The sequence below is a fragment of the Tursiops truncatus genome, chromosome 18, assembly GCF_011762595.2.
Source record: "Tursiops truncatus isolate mTurTru1 chromosome 18, mTurTru1.mat.Y, whole genome shotgun sequence".
Taxonomy (NCBI): domain Eukaryota; kingdom Metazoa; phylum Chordata; class Mammalia; order Artiodactyla; family Delphinidae; genus Tursiops; species Tursiops truncatus.
Genome location: NC_047051.1, coordinates 19,027,331 through 19,052,200, shown reverse-complemented (window position 1 = coordinate 19,052,200; position 24,870 = coordinate 19,027,331). Strand labels below are relative to the sequence as shown.

Below are 24,870 nucleotides of genomic sequence, written 5' to 3'. Positions count from 1 at the left end.
CTTTGTTTAGCCTATGTATACATATCCTTCAGGCCTCAGCTAAAATGTCCCTTCCTCAAGGAGGCCTTCCCTGACCCCAATTAGACCAGGTCCTCTTGTCCTGTGCTCTCACAGTACAATGTTCGTTCATTTTCATTACACACATCACACTCATAATGATTTGTTCAAATCCATGTTCCCTACTAGAGGGCAAGCTATGTTCCTGCACTAAGTTTAATGCCTGGCACACAGTAAGCTCACCTTAAAATTTTGATAAATGCATTAAAGAATAATGTCATTAAAGAAGAAACGTCTTTAGCACAGGGAGATCAGCTTGGTGCTTTGTGTCCACCTAGAGGGGTGGGATAGGGAGGGTGAGAGGGAGACGCAAGAGGGAGGAGATATGGGGATGTATGTATATGTATAGCTGATTCACTTTGTTATACAGCAGAAACTAACACACCATTGTAAAGCAATTATACTCCAATAAAGATGTTTAAAAAAAAGGAGAAATGTCTTAAAGAATAAATATTCACATATATGTTGCTTAAGAATATGGACTCTTGGATCAGTCTGCTGGGTTCATACTTCAACTTCCCCACTTACTAGCAAGGAGACAAATTATAGAAACTTTTTGCATCTTTATAAGTGGATACAGCAATGCTATCTGCTTCTTATAACTTGGGGCAATTATGAGGACTGAATAAGTTCGTATGTATAAAGCACTTAGGACATTGTCTGACACAGAGTGAGCACTCAACAAATATTAGGTATTATTATTATCTTATTTATCTGTCCCAACAATCCCAGAAGGAATTATAGTCAGTAAATTAAGGCATATACACAGTAAGAGTCTCCAGAATTTGAGGATGTGCTGAGGAAAACGTCATCATCTTGAGGTGGAACTAACAAAAGTCAACATAAAAAAGCGTAAGTTTAGCCCTCAGCTGGAGTAGTCCTTCCTTCAGTGATGGATTGGGTAGAGGCTACCGCAGATAAAGCTTTGGGAGCCATCCCAATGAATCAAGGGAGCAGGATGCATCTTCAGGCCCAGACTCCAAGATTAAATGAAATAATGCATATTAGGAGCACTTAGACAATCATAAAGTATGACATAAATGTTTGTGGCTGTAATTACTGTTATTAGTAGTAGAGTAATTCTATTACCCAATCAGTAGTACATAATCACAAGGACCTGTTAGTAGGGCAGAGGAACTGTAGTGGGAAGGAAGAAGTAGGTAATGTTTAACCAGCACAACCCAATCAAGAGGTATGCTCATGTGAGACAGGAGAGGTAAAATTCACGGAACAGGGACCTCCCTGGTGGCGCAGTGGTTAAGAATCTGCCTGCCAATGCAGGGGACATGGCTTCCTAGTCCGGGAAGATCCCACATGCCACGGAGTAACTAAGCCCGTCCGCCACAACTACTGAGCCTGTGCTCTAGAGCCCGTGAGCCACAACTACTGAAGCCCGCATGCCACAACTACTGAGCCCATGAGCCACAACTACTGAAGCCCGTGCACCTGGAACCCGTGTTCCACAAGAGAAGCCACCACAATGAGAAGCCCTCACACAGCAACGAAGAGAAGCCCCCGCTCGCCGCAACTAGAGAAAGCCCGCGTGCAACAATGAAGACCCAATGCAGCCAAAACTAACTAAATTAATTAATTAAAAAAAATTCACAGAACAAAGTTTCTCCTGACACTTTGCAAATATCTTGGTTCTAATTGTCCATGTTCATCAAGCAAGTATTTTTCCTTTGATCAGTTTTGCAGGTATCAGGAAAAGAAATAAACTGTATACTAATTACTATAAAGAATAAATGTATTCATTGTTTCCGTCGTTACATATTTACTGAGCCCCTAGTATATGGCAGGCACCATGCAGTGGTAAGTTAATGGCAAGTAGTTCCTGCCTTCCTGTTACAGTCCAGAGGGGAGACAGACAAGTAAGTAACCACACAAACAAAAACATAACTGCATCTTGTGCTAAGTGCTATATTAGACTAGATAATTAACACAGGCTTGACTGACACTTTAAGTGGACCTAGGAGTTAACCAGACAATGGAATGAGAGTCAGCTGTTAGGCAGAAGGTAATAAAGAGCTTGGTGTGTTTGAGGATCTGAAAGGCCAATACAGATTGGAAGGATCAAGGGAGAGAAGGGCCATGTGAAATAAGCCTGGAAAGGTGCCATCATTAGACATGATGACATTTGTCCTTTCAAAAGATCCTCTTGGTTGCCATGTAAAGAATGGATTGGAGGGGGCATTAAAGTGGAAATGGAGAGACTAGGTAGGAGAATTCTGCAATAGTTTAGTCATGGGATAATAGTCACCTGGACGACAGTGTTGGCAGTAGACAGAAGGGGACAGATTTATGATACGTTTAGGAGATAGGATTACGAGGGCTTGGTGATAGATTGGACGTAGGCAAGCAGATAGAAGGAGCAGTTCCAGGATTCTGGCTTGAGTAACTGGGTTGAAGAGTTGCCATCCATTCACTAAAATGAGCAGAGACAAAGGAGGACTAGATTAGATGTGGCTCTGGGTGGGAATGTAGATGCCAAGGAGTGAAGAAGAGTTTGGTTTGAATATGTTAAGTTTGAGAAGGACATGAAATCTCCCAGGGGAAGTGTCAAGTGACCATTTCGATATATAGTAATGAGGCTTAGTAGAGAGATCTGGACTTTCCTGGGCACTCTGGTGTATAAAAAGCATCTGAAGCCTTGGGATTAGAGAGGCCACCTAGGGAGAAAGTGTAGACAAGAAGCAAAGAGAATCTCATGAGTCAGATTCTTAGAACCTATCAACTCCGGGTAGGTTAATAAATCAGGTTTCTGAAGCCAACGAGTTGATGATCATTTCTACATCCATGGTGACTGTGGTAAAGTAGCTAGCCAAAACAAGCAGCAGACCACTCCATCCTCTTCTAAAACACAACAGATACTATTATCCCCGATTTACAAAGGAAAAAGTGAGACTATGAGAGTTTAAGTGATTTGGTTAAAATTGCAGTCAGTGAGTGACAGACAGGATTGAGTCTAAATTCAGGTCATGTCATTGCAGTTGAAAACTCTTCCCACCCTTCAAGAATAGATCCCTGCCGACATCACGAGCTTGTGAAGAAACACAGAGGTTCGTGACCCTGGTGGGAAGACCACAGAACAAAGAAAGCTATTAGGCAAAATTAAATTCTAAACCTGTGGGAAGAAGAGATCATCATGAACTCAGAGAGCTAATAAAGAGTCTATGGGTGTGTGGACTGTGAAGGTTAAGGAGGAATTAGGATACGGGAAAGGGAAGGGGAAAAACTCTCAGATTTGAGGATATGATGAACCAAGATGCGGAGCACACCAGGGCGTAGAAAAGAACTGATGGCAAATGGGCTTCGTTTCACACGTCAACTCTAATAGATTGGTCGTGGCTCAGTGCAGGGGGATTAGCAAGATCTGTCAAGAGCAGGAGGTTAGGAAGTGGGGGCAGGTCTCCACCGTTACCTTTCCCAGACTCGAGGATCTGTGTGTGACTTGGAAAAAACATATTTGGGTAGCTAAAGTAAGGTCAGATTGTTTCTGCCTGCAAAGCCAGGTGGAAAATCTTGAACTTAGTTTAGTAGTTCACAAGAAGCATTTATAGATGATTGAAGAGGGAAGAAATACCAGGAAATCTTCAGGAAGTGCATATTGTTGATGGTGTGTGACATAAGACTGAAAGGACTGGACTCCTAGAGGAAAACTAGGAAGCTATCAGCTTGATGCAAATCAGTGGCGTTTCAAACTTTCCTTAGCAGGGAAATCCTTTCTAAAAATGAGATCTTATGTGAAATCCTAACAGACTAAGCAAAAAAAAAAAAAAAAAAAAAAGTGCTCTTTTTATTAGGAGAATTTATTTTATGGTTTTAAATAGATAACATGCTTATAATAATGTCAAAACGAAGATAAAGGAAGTGGATTAAATAAACACAAAAGTTTTCATTCTGGGATGATGGAAGAGAGTTGCTTCTTGTATTAGCTTTAGCATTCAACCAGACAATTTATATCTGAATTTTATTCTGGTGTTACAATAGCAAGAAAATCCTGATACATAATGATTTACGGAGACAAGTACTTGGTAAGTACTTGATAATATGGTATTTTTGTTTTTGGTTTTTTGTATTTTACAATTGGCCTGCAATCACAGGGCGCTCTTCAATGAACACTAATCCAGAACGTAGTGTAGCAGGATTGTTTTTTTTTTTTCTTAACAAAAATATGAATAGCCAGAAGCCTCCAAAGCGAGTAAGTACATAGCCACCTGCAGTGTGAGATTATCATGATGGGCCATGGTGTAGGCTGATTGCTAAAGCGTAGTAAACCGCTGTGTGAGAAGAGCAAGCGCAGAAAAGACGCTCTGGAGCCTGGCCAGGCATTTAACCAAGCGCTGCACGCCTGCGCCATAGTAGTGGCTAAGGTTGCAGTTTCACCGGAGCAGCTGTGCGCAGTCCACAGTGAAAAAAGAGCAGTGAACAGTTTCAGCTCTCCCAATATCAAAGACAGTCGTTGCGTTTATGTTTGAATCTGCTGGCGTCATAATTCTTTATTTTACTTGAATTACCCCCAAGAAGAGAAACTAAGGCAGGCAGGGGGAGGAGAGGAGAAGGTGTCAGGTCTGAGATTTTTTTCCAGCTATAGAAGAGTTTTTGTAATTTATTTAGTAATAGGCTTGGATTAACACAGATCATTTACAAACCAAGTGAGCAAAATTTCATTTTGTAATACAAACATATTCCATATTACATGCCTGATGGTTGAAGGAACACTGTAGTTAGCAGAGAAATTTTTTAAAGTGCTAATAATTCCCTTCCTTGGATTAAAGAAGGCTGTTGGATCATTTATATTCCAGAAATTTCAGGACCATAAAGAGTAAAGAGACTGTGCAGAATAAGCTGTCATTTACATTTAAACATATTTAGGGTCTGTCTTTTAATATTGACAGAGGTTTACTTGTTTGTTTTTATGTCTTGGACAGAAAGGGAATCTTCACGAGTAGAAAAAAACTATTTACTTACTGGGATATCAAATTGATATTCCATTATTTAAAGTTACAAAATTAAAAATCTACTTTTCCTTGAGTTATTTTTAGTCATCTTGTTATGCAAATTCTTCTCTCACTTTTCTTTGATTAATATTTGGTTTGCTCATGTCAAGAAACTAAATTAAATTAAACAATCAGTACAAAGTTGGATAATTAAATCTCCTTAAACATTTTAAACTGCATTTATAAATTTAATAGAGTCTTTTATTTTAAACGTTTCAAAAGCCTGCAGACCAAATTCATAACCTTATGAGTGCTTCCCGGAGTACTTAACCCTTATTAATCAAATGCATTAAATGCATAAATATGGCAAATTAAATTCTCTTAGGCATTTTACTTACTTGGAGAGAAGGAGAGTGTTAACACTGAAAGAAATGGGGAAACTGGAAAGAGAAAGTGGTATGATAAAGGCATGCTGACACAAGGCCTTAAAGATGCGCCATAAGAAATTGGTACTACGTGGGATTTCCCTGGCCATCCAGTGGTTCGGAGTCTGCTCTTTCACTGCCAAGGTCCAGGGTTCAACCCCTGGTCAGGGAACTAAGATCCTGCCAGCAGCGCAGCACGGCCAAAAAGAAAGGAAGAAAGAAACTGTTACTAAGAGGTTTGGAACTGAGGTTCTCTGAAATTAGAATCACAGGAGTCCTTCAACATACACATGCCCAAACCCCAGCACAGACCTGCTCAATCTCATATACCACGAATATTTCAAAAAGGCTCCCTGAATCCTGATGCTGCCCAAGTATCCCCAAACTTCCCACTGCCACTCCAGTCCCATAATCCCACATTTTACACCCTCAGCCTGCTTGTGAGTCACTGGTGGGAGTTCAGGGAAAAGCTCCTTCAGGAAATGTTGATTTGATACAATCACCTGGATAGTATCTCCTTTGTAAGCAGCTCCCGTGGAGCGAATGTTTAGAGACTAGAGCACCAGGGCTTGGGAGGACACCCATATCAAGGGGACAGAAAGAAGAGAAGCCTAATAGAGTCATGAAATTTACTTTTTGTACTTAGCACATATGAGAAACCAAGATCTGGGTCTGTATCCCCTCCACCCCTACATATGTATCTATATTTATTATGAAATGCCTTAGAATAGAAATCTGATGCTAAAAATCTACATGTGAATTCTAACAAGAAGGTAGTAAGGGTTTAACCAACAGCCTACTATATAGAGAGCTTCACAGCAGGGTTCAGGTAGAGATTTTTTCAAAGGGGTCTCTGCCTCGAATGACAAAAAAATTCAATGAATCTTCTCTTTCCTTCCTCCCTTCCTTTCCTTCCTCCCTCCCTCCCTTTCTTTCTTTCACAGGAGCTGTTGCATGCCAAGCACTGACTGAGGCACTGTGAAGGTTATGGAAGAAATTCAGGTGATGTGCCTTTCCTCCAGACTGTACAATTTAGCTGAAGAGATGAGACTAACACAAATATAACAATAAGAAAACTATAAGACCACATACAATCAAATGCTAGGTAGAGTGTAACAACAGTTTAAGAGATGAGAGAAAGAAGGTTTCTGGAGATGGTTGGAAAAGGCAGGTTGGGCTCTACAGAGATGCAGAGACATCAGCTGACTCTCACAGACTGAGTAGGACGGATGCACAGCCCATCCCAGGCGCAGAGGCCTCTGGGTACCATGAAAGGAAAGGCCCGTTAGAGAAATACTGAAAATTATGAGTAAGCTGACCACATTTTCCATAAAAATATCCGGACGTATGGCTGGACACATGGTCTAACAACAGGAAAGAATATTTTTAATTGGGGCCGTACCAGAAAATCTAGAACATATGGTGACTCTATTTACGGGCCAAGAAAATCCTAATACAAGAGAGGGCTGAAGTAACCGACCCCAGATACACAAGACACAGCCACACCATCTGAGAGGCTGCTAGACTATTTCCCCAGTCATCAGAGTTAATGTTCTTCATTAAGATTTCCGTTAATCTTTTCAGAGAAAAGGTCAGTGCCTGAACAAGAAAAGATATTTGGAGAATTTATATTCAGATTTCTTAAATACATCCTTTAATATTTTCTCAAATAATTTTTGTAGTAGGCAGGGTATAAATAATGACTGCAAAAATGTTTCTTCCACCTGGGGTAATAAAATAAAATCCAATTTAAAGTTTCCCTTCCTGTAAGAAAAAAGAGAACATCCATACCCTGTGAAGTTCCAGGCTTGTTATCAGAGACTTCATTCATATTGAAAAATATATTTTAAACTACCAAGATTGTTATATGTAATTTGCCTTTTATGTCCCTGACGTCTCACTGTGTTTCTCACTGTTTTAATAGCTTGCTGTCTGAAATAAATACATGCCAGAAGCTTCCTTACCCAGTTTTGCATTTAATAATCTTAGCAATTATTGGGGAAAAAACAGTTTTAAAGGCTTTAACTCAAATCTTGGAAGGTTAAAACATCTTCCCTTTCACCCTTCAGCCCATCCCAGAGCTCAGAGACCACTTGCCAACTCATTCTCAGTATTATCAAGGAAATGCACATTTTTCTCCTTTTATGGTCGGTAAATACATTGACCAAGATGACGCGGTAATCATTACTGAAGCACAACAAGAAAGTCACACATTTGAACGCCTGGCTTCCTCTGCTTCTAAAGAAAAATCTTAAATGCATCTTAAAATATGTGTATTTCTGATAAAAGCAAGAAGACATGTTTTTAATGAGATTTCCTGGATAGTAGACTTGTCTATTTTTCTTTTTAATTTTCCAGTTATTTCAGGCCTCAAAAAACATAGGTACATTTAAAGACAGAGCTCGACTTTCATTAGCAAGAGTTGCTAAGAAAGAGGAAATACCTAAACACACACAACAGAAAGGGAACATTTTGCAACCATTAAAATAAAAATTGTGTTCAGCCTTAAGAACAAATGAAATTCTGACACATGCTACAGCATGGATTAACCTTGAAGACACTATGCCAAGTGAAACAAGCCAGACACAAAAGGCCAAATACTATATGAATCCTCTTAATATAATGAGGGACCTAGTGTAGTCAACTTCATAGAGATAGGAAGCAGGATGGTGCTTCCCAGGGGCTGAGGTGAGAAGAGGATGAGGAGTTAGTAATTGTCCAATAGGCGCAGAGTTTCAGTTTGGGAAGATGAGAAGAATTCTGGAGATGGATAGTGATGATTGTTGCACAACAATGTGAATGTATTTAATGCCACTGATCTGTACACTTAAAAATGGTTAAAATGGGGCTTCCCTGGTGGCGCAGTGGTTGAGAGTCCGCCTGCCAAAGTAGGGGACACGGGTTCGCGCCCCAGTCTGGGAAGATCCCACCTGCCGTGGAGCGGCTGGGCCCGTGAGCCATGGCTGCTGAGCCTGCGCGTCCGGAGCCTGCGCTCCGCAACGGGAGAGGCCACAGCAGTGAGAGGCCCACATACCGCAAAAAAAAAAAAAAAAAGGTTAAAATGGTAAATTTTATGTTATGTACATTTTTCCCAAAATTTTTTAAAATAAAAAAATTAGTTATGAATAAATTAAATCTATCTGGATAAAAACTCACGGTCCCAATCCCCAAAACTAGGTCCAAAGCTGACAGGTGAATTATGCGTGGCTTTTGGAGAGTTTAGTCGAGGTAAATGGAAAAGATAAAAATTCTTTATTACACAAAAATGTGTGATAAACAATACTGTAGGGACCACAAAGAGGAAGGGCTCACTTCTACCCAGAGCAAAAAAAGGCAAAAAATAAGCAAAAAAATAAGCACTTTGCTTATTTTTTTCCTTTGTATATTCTGAGAAACGTATCAACTGTTCAATTTCACCGGTATGATGTGTAAATAGATTGGGCAATAGAGAAAAGTAAAACAAGTTATCAGAAGATACTTGACAATATAAAATCCAAGAGGACAGAAAACCCTCTAGATGGTATACATTAACTATAAGAAGACCAGCTAGAAAGGCTGGGTTACAAAGTAGAGAAGAGCAATTGGGATTAGGAGGAAAACATAATAAAATGACCACAGTAAGCAGTAAGTGTTATTTAGTGTATACAGTAGGATAAACTACAAAAGAATTCAAGGACATGTGCTTTATTGTTAAGGATTCTACTGTACGGTCTAACAGAGGGACAAAAGGCACAAATAAGAAACAAACACATTTTTCAAGCAATAATTCATAAAATAATATAGTGTAAAAATATATAAGTATTAATTAGGGATCAAGCAGAGGAATAAAAAAATAAGATCCCAGAGGTCTGGGGTCCAATTTGGAAATAAAGGAAGGATAATGTTGGTGAAGAAGAACAAGGGCATTGCAAACTGAAAACAAAAGAGCCCCAGAGATTGGAACAAAGTCCCAGAAGCAAAAAAAAAAAAAAAAAAAAAGTCCCAGAAGCCTGCACAAGAACTTTAAGGGGAAGCAGGCATGAAAGTGTCTGTCCTATAAGGTGACTATTCACAGATGACTTAGAGGAATTCAGGGGACTAAGAAGTACTTACAAGTTCATGGAAAGGCACCTAACAATACACTTCCAAATTTGTACGAATTTTAATGTTGCTAGTCATAGAAAGGGGAATCACTGTAATTGTGTGGATCCAGCTAGCCAAAGGCTGACCTTCAAATAGGTCAAAAATTTACCTTATTAAAATGTAACCATCAGGGCTTCCCTCGTGGCGCAGTGGTTAAGAATCCGCCTGCCAATGCAGGGGACACAGGTTCGAGCCCTGGTCCGGGAAGATCCCACATGCCGGAGCAACTAAGCTCGTGCGCCACAACTACTGAGCCTGCACTCTAGAGCCCGCGAGCCACAACTACTAAAGCCCATGAGCCTAGAGTCCGTGATCTGCAACAAGAGAAGCCACCGCAATGAGAAGCCCGCACACCGCAACAAAGAGTAGCCCCCGCTCACCACAGCTAGAGAAAGCCTGCGCGCAGCAACAAAGACCCAACGCAGCCAAAAATAAATAAATAAAATTTTTTTAAAAAAGTAACCATCAGAAGGGGCTCAAAGTTGTCATAGGGCACTCACTCTTGAGTCAGAGTTCGATCTTGAGTATCAGACTAGAGCTAAGTCTGGACTCAGTGTAGGAAAGAGATCCCATCAGATAGAAAGTCTGCTCTGCAAAGTCTAATAATAGCAGCTCCTGCAGATTGCACAGGTCACTGTGCACTGGACACGATTCCAAGGGCTCTCCAAGGGCTCGTTCATTTCATCTTCACAATCCTCCTGGGGGTGGAAAGGGGTGCTGCTGCCCCTAGAGCCCAGGCCCTTAACCACTAGGCTACACCAACCTTCTACTGCTTTTCAAATGATTATGTGAAATTCTGTCTGTTCTTGGAATGGAACGGCCATGAGTTGTATATATGAATGCAATCTAACAAACATTTTGCAGCCGTGATCTATCCAGCCACGAGAATCTGCTCTATTTTTAAAGAACTTAAAATGAATTTAATAAATTTACTTTTAGCCTGCCACATGCCATGAAGGATTTGAGACCAAAAGAAATACAGGTTTATAGGAAGTGGACTGTGAATTAGGCAGACTCTATATATGATACGATAAAAAAAAATGTTCTTCTGAATTTTGAAAATGAGTCACAGAGAAGTAAAGAGTTTATTCCCCAGACCTCTGTTTGTTTACAGCTCTAGAGACTTAGAACCAGCCAAGCCCATCTTGGGAATCATGACATACGCTCATCTGGGAACTCAGCAGGTATCAATTCACAACCCAATCTGGTCCCTGAAAGATAATGAATGACTTTGTAATATCAGGATCAAAGAATAAATATTCATTTTCTGACACTCTGAAGAGAAGATAAATTTTAAATGTCAGCTGCATTTCATCCTAACTAGATGAAAATTTGTTTCATTCCTGTCAACCTGTTAAATAAAGAAGCTCCAAAACATACAGACACACTGAAAAAGAAGACTGAAAGCAGCAAGTGTTGTAATAGAGTAAGCACAACGCTCTCCCTAGAAATGACCAGTAGTGCTTGGAGCGTGATGATAGTGTCTAGTCTTTGGTCTCAGCTTTTCCAGTTCTTCTTCCTGATGCAACTGCTTGTTTTACTGCCATTGCCTATGTTATGGGCTGAGCTGTGTCTCTCCCAAATTCATATGCTGAAGTCCTAAACCCAGTACAGGTGACCCCTCAGAAGACGACTCTATTTGGAGATAGGGTCTTTTCTTTTCTTAGTCAAAAGGCCGAGAGGCAATGGAGATAGCGTCTTGAAAGAGGTAATTAAATTGAAATGAGGTCATGAGAGTGGACCTTAATCCAATATGACTTGTAAGAAGAGGAAATGTGGACACAGACACACTCAGTTTGAAGATGTGAAGACAGAGGGAGAAGATGGTTATCTACCAGCCTAGGGGAGAGACCTTGGAAGAAGCCAACCCTCCAACATCTTGATCTTGGACTTGTTAGCCTCCAGAATTGTAAGAAAATAAATTTATGTTCTTTTAAGCCACCCAGTCTGCGGTCCTTTGTTATGGCAACCCTGGCAAACTACTGCACTATACCTTCCACCAGATTGTAAGCTCGGTAAGGGCCAGCCTATGTCCAGGTGTCTTCTCTACCCTTGTATCCCCAGCACATATCATGAGCTTGCTGCACAGCAGGTGCTTAATAAATATTGTTGAATGAATAGCTGACTGCAGCTGGATATCTTGGCCCATTTTACTGGAGTACAGGTATGTAACTATTACCAAAAATGATCAGAAGTAACTTTCTCCCTTTATTAAAAAATAACTTTATATTCTGATTTAAAAAATGTTGCCCATCCATTGTGAAAAATAGGGAGCAGTATAAAAAAAGGAGAAAACAATCACTTAAAACCCTGCCACTTAGAGATAACCACTTTAAGTTTTGACACACACACATACATATTTCAATACAGTAAAATAATATTGTATCACTTACCCTATGTCACATTTTCCCCAGAGTTAAAACTTCTTCATAAACATTTTAAATGACTATAAAATGTGTAATATCAGGTATATCTTTCATAATTGAAGCCCCCATTGTTAGACATTCAGGTGTTTCTAATTTTTTCTATCATAATTAGCACTGCAGTGAATTTCTTTGTGCAAAAACGCTTTTATCCACTTTTCTGAAGTCTTTAAAGGATGACATCCTAGCACTGCAATAATTGATTCAAAAGGTATGGCCATTTGAATCAATTGTTAAGGCTTTTGATCCATATTCTTCTATTGTTTTTTGAAAAGATAAGCCAATTTATACTCTCACAAGAAATCCATGAGATTTGCCATCACTTTACCCTTAAGTATAATTTTACAAATGTTATTAATATGACAAGATAAAATGGCATCTTGAGTGGCATTTAAATTTTCATCCTTTGAAAATTAATGGAGCTTTCCATTTTCCTCTATGCATTAGCTATTTATAATTTTGCCTTTTGAATTGTCTGTGTGCCTTTTGAAAGGGGCTTTTCTGAATGATTTTTAGGAGGTAGTCTTCTAGCCAGGCTCCTACTGCAATATTGCCTGCCTTTCAACAGAGGCCTCTATTCTGAGCTAATGAGACCACACGTCTTAGAGCAGTCCCAGAATCTTATCACAGGCTGCCAAGCTGTAATGAAGTCTTCACAGTTCTGAATAGACAAACTTGTCCAATTATCATCACCTACTAACAAATTTTGATACATCAAATACATGTGGATATACTTAATTTAGTTATCTAAGTCTGAAATCAGTTTTCTTTGTGGAATGAAAAGAAAGTTCTCACTTCAAAAAAATAGTAATAAAACAACCAAACTTTTGTGAGGAAGGAAGATAGCTCTCTACCTCCAACATAATTTTGGCATAAATGTGCCTACTTCTTAGCTGTATTTATTAAATTCAGGACACAGAGGAAATTAAAAATACATATACTGGAGGGCAGAGTCAAAATGGTGTACTAGGAGGACATGGAATTCGTGTCTCTGCACAATTAGGGCACCTACCAGGCACCTAAGGGGACGGGAAGAACCCCCAGCGACCGGGTAGGACATGGGTCATGGGGGAAGTGAAGGGGGAGAAGTGGAGGCGGGACGGGACCGGCGCCCCTGAGGGGTGGCTGTGGGAGAGGAAGGGATCCCATTCCTGAAGGGGGAAATTGGGGAACCACTGGGAGGGCAGGGGATCAAAAGGGAGCGTGGACTGGGCTTCCCTGGTGGTGCAGTGGTTGAGAGTCCGCCTGCTGATGCAGGGGACCCGGGTTCGTGCCCTGGTCCGGGAAGATCCCACATGCCGTGGAGCAGCTGGGCCCGTGAGCCATGGCCACTGAGCCTGCGCGTCCGGAGCCTGTGCTCCGCAACGGGAGAGGTCACAACAGTGAGAGGCCTGCATACCGCCAAAAAAAAAAAAGAAAAAAAAAAATCTTCCAAAAAAGTCCAGGACCAGATGGCTTCACAGGTGAATTCTATCAAACATTTAGAGAAGAGCTAACACCTATCCTTCTCAAACCCTTCCAAAATATAGCAGAGGGAGGCACACTCCCGCTCATTCTACAAGGCCACCATCACCTTGATACCAAAACCAGACAAAGATATTACAAAGAAAGAAAACTACAGGCCAATACATCTGATGAACATAGATGCAAAAATCCTCAACAAAATACTAGCAAACAGAATCCAACAGCACATTAAAAGGATCATACACGATGATCAAGTGGGGTTTATCCCAGGAATGCAAGGTTTCTTCAGTATATGCAAATCAATCAATGTGATACACCACATTAACAAACTGAAGGACAAAAACCATATAATCATCTCAATAGGTGCAGAAAAAGCTTTTGACAAAATTCAACACCGATTTATGATAAAAACTCTCCAGGGAAGCTACCTCAACATAATAAAGGCCATATATGACAAACCAACAGCCAACATCGCTCTCAATAGTGAAAAACTGAAACCATTTCCTCTAAGATCAGAAACAAGACAAGGTTGCCTACTCTCTTCACTTTTATTCAACATAGTTTTGGAAGTTTTAGCCACAGCAATCAGAGAAGAAAAAGAAATAAAAGGAATCCAAATCGGAAAAGAAGAAGTAAAGTTGTCACTGTTTGCAGATGATATAATACTATACATAGAGAATCCTAAAGATGCTACCAGAAAACTACTAGAGCTAATCAGTGAATTTGGTAGAGTAACAGGATACAAAGTTAATGCACAGAAATCTCTTGCATTCCTATACACTAATGATGAAAAATCTGAAAGAGAAATTCTTGGAAACACTCCCATTTACCATTGCAACAAAAAGAATAAAATACCTAGGAATAAACCTACCTAAGGAGACAAAAGACCTGTATGCAGAAAACTGTAAGACACTGATGAAAGCAATTAAAGATGATACAAACAGATGGAGAGATATATACCATGTTCTTGGATTGGAAGAATCAACATTGTGAAAATGACTATACTACCCAAAGCAATCTACGTATTCAATGCAATCCCTATCAAACCACCAATGGCACTTTTCACAGAACTAGAACAAAAAATTTCACAATTTGTATGGAAACACAAAAGACCCCGAAGAGCCAAAGCAATCTTGAGAAAGAAAAACGGAGCTGGAGGAATCAGGCTCCTGGACTTCAGACCAAACTACAAAGCTACAATTATCAAGACAGTATCGTATTGGCACAAAACCAGAAATATAGACCAATGTAACATGATAGAAAGCCCAGAGATAAACCCACACACATATGTTCAACTTATCTTTGATAAAGGAGGCAAGAGTATACAATGGAGAAAAGACAGCCTCTCCAATAAGTGGTGCTGGGAAAACTGGACAGCTACATGTAAAAGAATGAAATTAGAACACTCCCTAACACCATACACACAGATAAACTCAAAATGGATTAAAGACCTAAATATAAGGCCAGACACTATAAAACTCTTAGAAGAAAACACAGGCAGAACACTCTATGACATAAATCACAGCAAGATCCTTTCTGACCCACCTCCTAGAGAAATGGAAATAAAAACAAAAATAAACAAATGGGATCTAATGAAACTTAAAAGCTTTTGCACAGCAAAGGAAACCATAAAAAAGCAGTAAAAGACAACCCTCAGAATGGGAGAAAATATCTATAAATGAAGCAACTGACAAAGGATTAATCTCCAAAAGATACAAGCAGCTCACACAGCTCAATATCAATAAAACAAACAACCCAATTCAAAAATGGGCAGAAGACCTAAATAGACATTTCTCCAAAGATATACAGATTGCCAACAAACACATGAAAAGATGCTCAACATCACTAATCATTAGAGAAATGCAAATCGAAGCTACAATGAGGTAACACCTCACACCACTCAGAATGGCCATCATCAAAAAATCTACAAACAATAAATTCTGGAGAAGGTGTGGAGAAAAGGGAACCCTCTTGCGCTGTTGGTGGGAATGTAAATTGATACAGCTACTAGGGAGAACAATATGGAGGTTCCTTAAAAAACTAAAAATAGAACTACCATATGATCCAGCAATCCCACTAGTGGGCATATACCCTGAGAAAACCATAATTCAAAAAGAGTCATGTACCACAATGTTCACTTCAGTACTATTTACAATAGCCCAGAGATGGAAACAACCTAAGTGTCCATCATCAGATGAATGGATAAAGAAGATGTGGCACATATATACAATGGAATATTACTCAGCCATAAAAAGAAATGAAATTGAGTACTTCCCTGGTGGTGCAGTGGTTAAGAATCCACCTGCCAGTGCAGGGGATACGGGTTCAATCCCTGGTCTGGGAAGATCCCACATGCTGTGGAGCAATGAAGCCCGTGTGATGCAACTACTGAGCCTGCACCCTAGAGCCTGCGAGCCACAACTATGGAGCCTGCACACCTAGAGCCCGTGGTCCACAAGAGAAGCTACTGCAATGAGAAGCCCACGCACCACAATGAAGAGTAGCCCCCACTGACCGCAACTAGAGAAAGCCCACACGCAGCAATGAAGACCCACGCAGCCAAAAATAATAAGTAAATTTATTAAAGGAAAAAAAAAGGAAACTAAATTGAGTTATTTGTAGTGAGGTGGATGGACCTAGAGTCTGTCATACAGAGTGAAGTAAGTCAGAAACAGAAAAACAAATACCATATGCTAACACGTATATATGGAATCTAAAAAAAATGGTCTGATGAACCTAGAGGCAGGACAGTAATAAAGATGCAGACATAGAAAATGGACTGAGGACACAGGGAGGGGGAAGGGTAAGCTGGGACAAAATGAGAGAGTAACATTGACATGTATACTACCAAATGTAAAACAGATAGCCAGTGGGAAGCAGGTGCATAGCACAGGGAGATCAGGTCGGTGCTCTCCGACCACCTAGAGAGGTGGGATAAGGAGGGTGGGAGGAAGTTGCAAGAGGGAGGGGATACGGGGATATATGTATAGCTGATTCACTTTGTTATACAGCAGAAACTAACACAACATTGTAAAGCAATTATAGTCCAATAAAGATGTAAAAAAATACATATATTTTCCAACCGTTTTATTCTAAAATTCACATCCATGTTAAAACAAAATCATGAGCCTTGAATAAACTGTAGAGGTCTTCTCATCAAATACCTATACGTTCAAACAAGGAAAACTTCAACAGAAATGATTTTTAAGGTGGTGGATACTGATCAAGCTCAGTTTTAGAGAGAGCAACAGACTAGAATGGTTAGAATTTGGAGGGATGTTGGAGATATTAAACAGGCTAGGAGAAGCCCGTTGAGTATAGTGAAATAAAGACCGTGCAACTTTATTATGCTTCTCTTCTACATCCTCACCTGGCTAATCCTTGCCCATCCTTGCCCTTTGTCCCATAGTCACAGTGGGAGAGGTGCCCTATGCTTTTCCGAGGATGGCCCCAGACGTTCCCCTCCACATCCTCTCCCCTCATATCTCAGAATGTCATCCGTCTCTTCCCCTCTGTGTCATCCTTCCCTGTCCATCTGTTCCTTAAACTAAAAATATATTCGACTTTCTTTTTCCTAAAAAAAAAAACTTCATTCTAGGCTTTCCTAGCTAACATTACCCGATTTGCCCCCTTTTCAAAACTCCTTGAAATGTACACTGTGTTTTTCTTTTGCTCCAACTTCCTCCCCCCCCCCCACACACACATATATTAAGGTAGCTGCTGCTCAGACCCTACCCACCTCCAATTAGGTTTGCCTGTTCTTGAACTTCATATAAATGGACTCATACAGTGTGTACTCTTTAGTGTCTGGCTCCTTTCATGCCTTTATTATTTTCTGTGTGGTAAGATATACATAACATAAAATGTACCATTCTAACCATTTTGAGTATACAGTTCAGCGGCATAAATACATTCACATTGTCATGCAATCATCACCACCATCCATCCACAGAACTTTTTCACCTTTCCAAAATGAACCTCTATACCCACTAAGTCATAACTCCCCAGTCTCCCCTACCCTCCAGCCCCTGGTAACCTCTATTCTACTTTCTGTCTCTATGAATTTGCCTATTGTAGGTACCTTATATAAGTGGAATCATACACTATTTGCCTTTTTGTGTCTGACTTATTTCACTTAGCATAATGTTTTCAAGATTCATCCATGTTGTAGCAGAACTTCATTCCCTTTTAAGATGATAATATTCCATTGTATGTATATACCACATTTTGTTTATTGATTTTGTTTATCCAAAAGTGGACATTTAGGATGTTTCCACTTTTTGGCTATTGTGAATAATGCTGTATGAACACTCATATACAAATATCTGTTTGAGTCCCTGCTTTCAATCTTTTGAGTAGTGGAATTTCTGGATCGTATTGTTACCTAGTCCAAGCTCATACTGCTCACTGCACAACAGGCCAATAAATCAAGAGATGAGTTGTTGGGCAAGGAATAGCGACTTTATTTGGAAAGCCAGCAGACAAAGAAGATGGTGGACTCGTGTCCCAAAGAACCACCTTCCCTGAGTTAGAATTCAGGCTTCTTTTATACTAAAAGGGAAGGGGGTAAAGTCCTGGTCCCAGCCAGACTCAGGAGGAGATGTATTAATTTCTTCTTTCCTGTAGTCATTCAATAGGTGGGCCTGGTCAGGATGTTTTCTGTCAGCTAAACAAAGGTATTTTAGCTTAATGTTTATTACCTGTGAGACAGGGTTCCCAGAGATGGGCCATTATGTATACTTTAGGCTTATAGGCAACATCCCTTTAGTGATTAACTTACAATAGAATACAAAAGTTCTTCCCTATTACAATATGATAATTCTATGTTTAACTTGTTGAAGACTTGCCAAACTGTTTTCCACATGGCTAAAACGTTTTACATTCCCACCAGCAGTGCATTTTTTCCACATCCTTGTCAGCACTTGTTTTTCTCTTTTCAAAAATAATAGCCATCCTAAAGAGTGTGAAGTGGCATCTCACTGTGACTTGGATGTATGCGTTTATACTTAAAAAGCTCTCTGTCCTTGGTTCCTGCCTTCATATTGGTTCTTTGTTAATTTTTCATTCTTCTTGGCCGACTCCTCCTTCTCTCTCTGGGTTTCCCTGGGTTCCTCCTCAGCCTCTCCTGCCTTCTTTGCACATAGTACCTGGAGATTTCATCCATGTCCATGATAGAAGTATCACACCCATGCTGGTAACTCACAAATCTGTATTTCTGTAGTCAGGACCCCTCTCTGAGCACAGTATTGCTTTAAAATCATCATCTCCAGAAAATAAAAGAGTGTGAAGTTTAAAACTTGATTAAAAATATGAACACTTTGATGGTCTTTTTTGCTGGTGAGATTAGGGAGTGAGGAAGAAAGAAAAGACTTTCACATTCTAAAAAAAATTGTGGTTAAAAACACATAACATAAATGTACTATCATAACCATTTTAAAAAAAGAGACTTTATTTTTGAGAGCAGTATTAGGTTCACAGCAAAACTGAGTCAAAGGTACAGAGATTTCCCATATACCTCCCCCCGCCATGTACATACAGCCTCTCCCATATCAAAATCTCCCACCAGACTGTTGCATCTGTTACAATTGATGAACCTCCACTGACTCATCATCATCACCCAGAGTCCACAGTTTACATCAGGATTCACTCTTGGTGTTGTACGTTCCTTGAGTTTAGACAAACGTACAATGACATGTAGCCACCATTATAGTATCATACCAACTAGTTTCACTGCCCTAAAAATCCTCTGTATTCCACCTCTTCATCCCTCTCTCCCTCCTAACCCCTGACAACCACGGATCTTTTCACTGTCTTCAGACTTTTGCTTTTTCCAAAATGTCGTATTGTTGGAATCATACAGTAGGTAGCCTTTTCAGATTGGCTTCTTTCACTTAGTCATATGCTTTTAAGGTTCCTCCATATCTTTTCACGTCTTGATAGCTCATTTCTTTTTAGCACGAATATTACATTGTCTGGAAGTACCACAGTTTATTTAGCCATTCACCTACTGACGGACATCTTGGTTGCTTCCACGTTTTGGCAGTTATGAACAAAGCTGCTCATCTGTGTGCAGGTTTTTGTGTGAACATGAGTTTTCAACTCATTTGGGTAAAATCAAGGAGCATGACTGCTAAATCATATGGTAAAAGAATGTTTAGTTTTGCAAGACACTGTCAAACTGTCTTCCAAAGGCTGCATCATTTTGTATCCCACTAGCGATGAATGAGAATTCCTGTTGCTCCTAGTTTGGGGTATTGTTAGTGAAAGAAAGAATGGATAAACTGGACCTTATTAAAATTTAAAACTTCTGATCTACAAAAGGCATTTGCAAGAGAATGAGAAGACAAACCACAGACTGAGAACATATTTGTAAAAGATATATCTGATAAAGGACTGTTATCCAAAATATACAAACAACTCTTAAAACTCAACAATAATAAAACAAACAACCCAATCAAAAAATAGGGAAGAAACCTGAATAGACACTTTACCAAAGAAGATGTAGAGATGGAAGATATGTATATGAAAAGATGCTCAACTTAGTATGTTATGAAGGAGTTACAAATTAAAACAATGAGATACCCTTCATGCTTATTAAAATGGCCGTAATCCATCATAATCATTTTTAAGTGTACAGTTCAGTAGTGTTAAGTATATTGACGCTGTTGTGCAACCAGTTTCCAGAACTCTTTTGATCTTGCAAAACTGAAACCATATACCCACTGAACAATGACTCTGCATTTCCCCTGCCCCACCCCCACCCCCCACCCCACCCCCGCCTCTGGCAACCACCATCCTACTTTCTGTTTCTCTGCATTTGACTATTTTAGTTACCTCATACAGGAGAATCATAATCGTATTTGTCCTTTTGGGACTGATTTATTTCACTTAGCATAATGTCCTCAAGGTTCATCCATGTCGTAGCATGTGTAGGATTTCCCACATTTTTTTAATTTTAAAAAAGTATCGATGTTTTCAATTAGGTAATATACGCTGTGCTGGCTGTTTGCTCCACTTGTCCCTAGTCAGCCATTCCCTAACCACTCCCTGCTCTGAGTCCCAGGAGGCGGACTTCTACAGATTGCCTTCCCCTTGCCCTCTGGTTTCTGGTTGCAGCTGGGTTGGCAAATGGGAAGCACCATCAGGAGACTGAAGGGCATGAGGTATTCATTTATCACCCACACAAGCACTACCTTCCGGCCTCACAACTGTTCAGGCAGCGGCAGCTCTTCATTCCTCTTCCTCAGCACCAGCTCACTCTAGGCTCCCTTAACACCGTTCCCCACTGACTGCACACCCCTGGCCCCTGCAGGCCTAGGACTAGGAACAACTTCCTGCTGTTGCTAGTCCCTGCAAGCTTACCCATCCCATTTTTTGTTCCTTTAACCTCACCCATGCATTGGTAAGTCATCTCTTTATTAGTCTCTTCATTAAACTCTTTTGAGTATGCCATCTGTTCATAGGATTCCTGCTGTGATCCTGAGTCAGACACATGCAGCTATGTTAAAAAAAAAAATTAATGGTGTAGAACGCTAAGAAATGAAAAAAGAAATCGCTTTCTACCCCATAGCCCTAATTCCCTTCCATTCCATTTCACGTCCAGTTGCCATTTATTTGTTTGGGACTTTTTGGGGGAGGGGTGGGGGTAGGATGACCTTGACTTCACCTCTTGGGTGAACTCTAATGGGTCTCAGACAATCATGTTAAATCCTCCCTTGCTGGTACCTGATTCAGAAAGCCAGACCTAAGCTATCCATGCAGGGTATTTCCCTGTCCGGGGGATCCAGCTGAGAATGGGCTCACAAGTCACTGCTATGATTCAGTTCAGACCAATGAGATGCAAGGGGAAATTTGCTGGGGGGAGGGCTTCCTCTCAAGAGAACCATGATTGGAGATGAGGGTCAGAACTGCTAGAACCAGTCTGAGAAGTCAGCAGAGAAGGCTGAGCCAGGAGAATCAGGGAAACGGAGCTGAGACAGCAGATTAAGCCACTAAAGCTAAACTGTAAACCCAACCAGCCTCTACACTTCAAATTATGGGACCTGATCAATTTCATGATTATCTGTTTACTTACAACAAAAGCATCCTAACCAATACATGCATACACTACAAAACACACATTCCCAAATGGGATCATTTCATAGATATTGTACTGCAAATAGCTTTTTTCACTAAATCATGTATTCTAAACATCTTTTCAAGTAAGCACATTTAGTCCTGCTTCATTATTTTAAATACTGGATGGTATTTTGTCAAAGGGAAATGTCAGAGTTTATCCTTTCCTGTACAGAAGAACATTTAGGTTATTACAGCTTTTCCCTATTAAAAACAAACAATGGGGCTTCCCTGGCGGCGCAGTGGTTGAGAGTCTGCCTGCTAGTGCAGGGGACACGGGTTCGAGCCCTGGTCTGGGAGGATCCCACATGCCGCGGAGCGGCTGGGCCCGTGAGCCACGGCTGCTGAGCCTGCGCGTCTGGAGCCTGTGCTCCGCAACAAGAGAGGCTGCGATAGTGGGAGACCCGCGCACTGCGATGAAGGGTGCCCCCCCACCCCGCTTGCCACAACTAGAGAAAGCCCTAGCACAGAAATGAAGACCCAACACAGCCAAAAAAAAAAAAAAAAAAAAAAAAAAAAAACAAACAATGGCACAATGACACATATTTTGGAGTGTCTGAATTAATATGTACGTACGATAAATTCCTAATAGAATTCTTGGTCTATAAGACTGAGAATTTTAAATGGTCATAAATACTGCTATATTGTCTTCTAAAAGGTTTCAATAATTTACACTCTTATACGTATATGTGAGCATACTTTTTTCTTCACACCCCTGCCAATACTGGGTATTATAAAAAGCTTAAACCTTTGGTAATCAGATGAAAATTACATCTCATTAGTGCATTAATATTTTATTCATGAGTTAGGTCAAAGCATTTTTATGTTTTTTTTTTGTAAACTATATTCTTTGCCTACTTTTCTACTTAATTTTATTTTTCTTACTGATTTGAAGTAGCTCTTTGTATATATTTTTCAAATAGCTGTTTATTATAGGTGTTAAATTTTGTGTTCCTGCTTTTGCTAATCACTGTAGTTTATGGTACATTTTTCATGAAAAAGTTTTATGCAATCTAATGTGTTGACGTCTTCCCTCATCATGTCAGGATATTGTTTTATACTTAGAGTTCTTCCTTCCCTCCAAGATTATTATTTAAATTCACCAATGTTTTCCTCCAGTTATTTTATAGGTTCATCTTTACATTTAAGTCTCTGATCCAAGTGAAAAGTTTTTGTTCTATACAAATCTGCACTCTTTGATTTTTTTTGTTACAATGAGCCTATATAAGTATTACAGTTTTAAGAATATGGTCACCAGTTAGTACAGTACAGATATATAGCTTTCTATGAAAATCTTGACAAAAACAAAACCAATAACAGACGTAATTTTAAACACATCAACGTGGCGAACGAATGAAACTATGCTCCCCATATTTTGCTTTGAAATTTGAAAGATCACCATACGTGAGCCTCCCTCTGCTATGCCTGAACTGCTTTTCCATGTGTACACACTGTTCTGCACATGAGGACGGCTGGCTTGTTATTGGTGGCCACCCCTCCTTAAGCTTGATATCAATCCACAGGAAAAAAAGGAAGAAAAGATGTCTAGAGAAAGAGTAATCGAGTAAGATAATAACCTGTTGGAAGGAGAATCAGCATTTACTTCCAGGCAGCAACAACTCCTCTTGAAGCGTCTGGACTGCCCAACAGTATGATTCATTTCTCGACTCCCACCCCATAAAAACTCTTCAAAGCTCTCCACCCCTCCAGTCCATAGCCCCAAAGTGTCTCCCCTACACATAAAATCAAGAGCATGGGCTCTGGAGCCAAACTGCCCAAGTCACACTGGACTCTGCCACTTAACCAGCTGTAAGACTTTAGCACATTGCTTAAACATCTCTGGACCTCAGTTTTCTCACTTGTAAAACGGGAATAATAATAGTAATACTTACCTCACAGAGCTGTCCTGTGGATGGATCTTCTGAGGTAATACACATCAAGCACTTGGCATAGTACCTGGAATATAATAGTGCTCAATACGTGTTAAGCTATTTTCATTATCAGAGTCTAATTAAGTCTATCTGAGCCTCAAGTCCCTCTTAGAAGTCCAAGGGAATATCAGAAAGTTAGGAATTATGAGATATTCCAATTGTTCTATTGTTTGACAGGTTTGGGGAGGTCATGCAACTTCTGGCTTTCTACTTTGCTATGCTATAATATGTGGACAATTAGCTTATTACAATTAACTACTCATTGTAAAGTACAGTAAAGACGCAGTTTGAGGGGTACTATTATTAAAGTGGTCTTATTCACCTGACTTAAGATATGCTGTTTTTTCTCCAACTGACTCAGTGCTCTACTCACTACCATTGCGCAATAAAATTAGAGAAAGCTGTTGCATCATTTCAAACCTGCTTATTGATGTGCAATGGAAAAAACAATCTTAGTCATGGTAAGGCAATAGCACGACAATGGAAAGGAAAGGAGAGGGGTCTTACTTGATAAGCTTAGAACATTCCAACATAACTTGAGTTATTCCTACGTCTAGAATCTCTGATGCACTAGGGTGTCTAGTTGTTGTCTTTTTTATGAATAGACTTCATTCTTCAGAGCAGTTTTAAGTTCACAGCAAAATTAAGCAGGAAGTACAGACTGTTCCCACACACTCCCTCCCCAGCCCACACACAGCCTCCCCACCATCAACACCGCATCCCCATTGCAACACTGGTTACAATCTGCACTAGGTTTTAAACTGATGTTCGCTCTATTGATCAGATGCTATAAGCTTTCAGTAGTTCTGGAATTCTTCAAAAATTTAGACCTACTGGTAGCATATTTTGTTATTTTTAAGCAACAGTATGCATTTTTTCTTTGTCTTTATAATTTTTGTAATTTTGAGGGACTGAGGCAGGTGGGTAGGGAGGTCTTTCCTTATAGTCCTTCATCTCACGTCAATCTTCTAGAGAGAGAGTTCTACCAGGATTTTAAAAGAAATTTTGGGGTGGTAATTAACTTCCAGAGACCGTTATTTTACGTTGTGCCAGCAATCCTCCAATTTATAACCCAAGAATTCTTCTAAATTCTAAAGGGCAAGCAAATTATTCTTAACTAGACACTCAACATTTGCAATAAGTAGTATGTATTAGCCTATGTATGATAAAGTAGCATGGCTCTATTTTTGTGAGTTCTTTCTTTAATGCACTGTATTTATGATTGTTGGCACTTGTGATATATTTAATTTACATACTATATTAAAATTATATATCAATACTATACATTTAAGCAAATTTATTAAAAAGACACCACAAAGGCCATTAAATTCTATTTCTACTGCTCCATATTCACTTTTAATCTGCCAGTGTCTATATCTATACATATTGTATT

General features: G+C 39.8%; 1 protein-coding gene across 1 annotated transcript in view; it reads right to left on the bottom strand.

Annotated features, from left to right (window-relative positions):
- The window catches only part of MED4 (mediator complex subunit 4), a 133,124-nt gene that overhangs the window by 97,602 nt on the left and 10,652 nt on the right, over positions 1-24,870 (bottom strand). The window contains exon 2 of the mRNA XM_019936582.3: positions 23,439-23,502. The gene's annotated coding sequence lies outside the window, so the exon portion shown is untranslated. The remainder of the gene's footprint in view (positions 1-23,438; positions 23,503-24,870) is intronic.